The following is a 3,838-nucleotide window of genomic DNA, read 5'->3' as shown; positions in this document are numbered from 1 at the left end:
TCTCTCCACCCTCTCTATGGATATGCTTGGGAACTGCTGCCAGCATTTGTTGTGGGATGAGTAACTCCTACAACATTTCTGCTTGGTTGTGCCAGTTCCTTGTCCCTGAGGGAAATCCCTCAACCAGCAGGAGACTGGAGTCATTGGCCAAATTCACATGCCTCTCCTCATAAGCGACTCAGGAGGTATTTTATACAGTTGTCTTGAAATGTCAGTGAAATCAAATCCCCACTGCCTACAATGATGACCTGAACAATGTACCCTTTGGTCAAGTTTTCATCCTTCCCTATTTCATTATCCCTTCACTCTCACTCCTGATTCCGGGGATTACCTTCCAAATAAATTACCTGCTAATAACTCCTTGTCTCAAGCTCTGTTATAGGGGAACTCGAAATCAGACAGTACTGTTTACAATTGCAAGTATCATACAGTTAACATTGCGGAAAGCAACATTAATAAATAGACAGTCACATTCTATACCTTGTGGAGAATATTCTACTTTTTTTTTTTTAATGGCAGCACTTTTATTTTTCCTTACATGATGATGTGTTGCTGGGGCCTAATGTTCTCACGTAACAGTAGAAAACCAAAATTTGTTGTCATCTCTTTAAAGAATCGAGAATTGTGTACAAAAAAAAAAAAACACCTTATGTAAATTAAAGGATGAATACATTTACAGGTACAGTGCAAACTGCTTCCAACTCAAGGCAAGTAACAGGCCACAGTTCTGGCAGGAAAATGTCAGCTAAGAAAGGAAACTGGGCCCTATTGCTTGGACTTTTCCAACCCTGACAGACCGGCAGGACAGAAGCCACTGGCTCAGGAGCCCTTGGCAGTCTCTAGAGAAATCCCAGATCACTCAGCCCTGACACATTAATACCCTACACAGATCAGAGCCTGCTGGCCACGCAGACTCACCAAGACACAGACTTGTCTTCCACAAACACGTTCTTACCTCAGCCACGAAGTGACCAAGCCACATGTACTAAGGGTTGAAATCAAAGATATGAACTCATCATGATGAGTTCATGTCCTTTGTAGGGACATGGATGAAACTGGAAAACATCATTCTCAGTAAACTATCGCAAGGACAAAAAACCAAACACCGCATGTTCTCACTCACAGGTGGGAATTGAACAATGAGAACTCATGGACACAGGAAGGGGAGCATCACACTCCGGGGACTCTCGTGGGGTGGGGGGAGGGGGGAGGGGGAGGGACAGCATTAGGAGATATACCTAATGCTAAATGACGAGTTAATGGGTGCAGCAAACCAACATGGCACATGGATACATATGTAACACACCTGCACATTGTGCACATGTACCCTAAAACCTAAAGGATAATAATTAAAAAAAAAGAAATCAAAGATATGTACAGGGTATTAAACAAATACCAAGGGGAACAGTAAACTTGAATACCAGGTCAAAATCAGCATCAAGTTCTACAATCCACTGCTGATAGCAAATAAGAGCTTCAAGGACAAATTTCTTTTAGAAGGCTTATTCCAGTTTTGCGAGGCTAGCATGAGGTGTACGCATTTGCCAGGGGCAAATTTATACTTTTGAATTAACCCATGCAGCAAATGCTACGAATCGCTCGCTGTCCATTTAGAAGCATTTGTGGTGGACGATGGGGGCGTGGGGGTACTGACTTGTCATACTCCTGCTTGCTAATCCACATCTGCTGGAAAGGTGGACAGTGAGGCCAGGATGGAGCTGCCGATTCACACCGAGTACTTGCACTCTGGAGGTGCGATGATCTTGATCCTCATGGTGCTGGGTGCCAGGGCGATGATCTCCTTCTGCATACTATGGGCAATACCCACGTACACTGTGGTGCTGCTGGACAGCACCATGTTGGCATACACGTCTTGCGGATGTCCATGTCGCACTTCATGATGGAGTTGAAGGTGGTCTCCTGATGCAGCAAGATTCCCTGCCCAGGAAGGAAGGCTGGAACAGCACCTCCAGACACTGGAACTGCTCGGTGCCAATGGTGATGACCTGGCTATCAGGCAGCTTGTAGCTCTTCTCCAAGGAGGAGGAGTATGCGGTGGTGGCCATATCCTGCTCTAAGTCCAGGTTGCAGTAGCACAGCTTCTACTTGCTGTCATACATGATATCCCCCTTGGCGGTGGTGGCAAAGCTGTAGCCGTGCTTGGTGAGGATCTTCATGAGGTAGTGGGTCAGGTCTCGGCCAGCTAGGTCCAGAGGCAGGATGGCATGGGGAACAGCATAGCCCTTGTAGATGAGCACCGTGTGGGTGACCCCATCTCCAGAGTTCCTGACAATGCCAGTGGCGTGCCTGGAGGTGTAGAGGGACAGCACCGGCCTGGATGGCCACGTACATGGCTGGGGTGTTGAAGGTCTCAGACATGATCTGGGTCATCTTCTCTGTTGGCCTTGGGGTTCAGAGGGGCCTCAGTCAGCAGCACCGTGTGCTCCTCCGGGGCCATGCACAGCTCCTTGTAGAAGGTGTGGGGCCAGCTCTTCTCCATGTCGTCCCAGTTAGTGACGATGCCATGCTCAATGGGCTACTTCAGGGTCAGGATGCTGCGCTTGCTCTGGGCTTTGTCACTCACGTAGGAGTCCTTCTCGCCCATGCCCACCATCACGTGCTGGTATCGGGGGCGCCAGACGATGGAGGGGAAAACAGCTCCCCCAGCAAAGCCAGCTTTGCACATGCTAGAGCCCTTGTCAATGAGGAGTGCGGCGATCTCTTCTTCCGTTGCGACAGGCAGTGGAGCTGGGCTTGGAGCGGCAGGGGGACATGGTGTGTGGGGTGGCGGCAGCGAGTCATATTTTGCTTTTTATCAACAGAAACAATGTAAGATCCTGCTAAGAAGGAGGATCTTATTGTGCTTGGTTGTGCCAGTACCTTTTTGTCTGGCGTGGATGGTCTCCATCTTCTATGGGTATCCTCAGACATGTCGACATTGCTCGAATTCTCTGGATCTAGTGCCCTAGTAACTGCTCTAGAATCCTTGTGTCTACCATAACGTTAGATATAAGCTAAAGATAGGGGAGGAGAGGGACAAGGGCCAGACTTCTCAGCTGCTCCTGTGGTTTACCAAAACCATCGCACAGAGAATTGCTGTCTTTTCCCTTCCTACTCTTTGTCCCTCCCACCTCTGGGCTTAGCGCTATGGAAGCCCCCTGACCTTTAGCATATGCTATTGGCTTTGGTGCTGTCACACTTGTCTATCTCTGTTGATCAAAGATTCCTCCAAAATTGGATCTATTTTTTTTAATTTAGATTCAATGAGGGGTACATGTACATGTCTTTTACAAGGGTGTATGTGGTAATTGGGCTTCTAGTGTACCCATTACCCAAATATTGAACATTTTATTCAACAGATAATCTTTCAATCCTCAACCTCCTCCCTCCCTACATCTTTTGGTGTCTCTAGTGTCTATTATTTTCATTTTTATGTCCATATATACTCATTGTTCAGCTCCCACGTATAAATGAGAACATGCAATATTTGATTTTCTGCTTCTGAATTAGTTCACTTAGGATAATGGACACCAGCTCCATCTATGTTGCTGCAAAACACTGATTTCATTCTTTTTTATGGCTGCATAAACAAAGGATCTCTTTTCTGTCATTCCTAAATTTGTATTGAAATGGCAAGCAGGCATGGGCAGTCGATGTGCTGTTTTGACTCAAACTGTGCCTTCTTAGCAGGATCTTACACTGTTTCCACTGATAAAAAGTATAATATTCCACATGAAGCATGATCTGGGACTTTCCATTTATAAATGTTGCTTTCGGCAACATTAACTGTTCAATATTTGCAATTTTAGAGTGTACTGTTTAGAGTGTACTGAGTCCT

The 3,838-nt window shown here is 46.4% G+C and overlaps 1 pseudogene; it reads right to left on the bottom strand.

Annotated features, from left to right (window-relative positions):
- Window positions 1-1,610: 1,610 nt before the first annotated feature.
- Window positions 1,611-2,731, bottom strand: LOC100601727 (annotated as a pseudogene).
- Window positions 2,732-3,838: the final 1,107 nt, after the last annotated feature.

The sequence above is a fragment of the Nomascus leucogenys genome, chromosome 6, assembly GCF_006542625.1.
Source record: "Nomascus leucogenys isolate Asia chromosome 6, Asia_NLE_v1, whole genome shotgun sequence".
Classification (NCBI taxonomy): domain Eukaryota; kingdom Metazoa; phylum Chordata; class Mammalia; order Primates; family Hylobatidae; genus Nomascus; species Nomascus leucogenys.
This window is presented reverse-complemented; position numbering and strand designations above follow the sequence as displayed.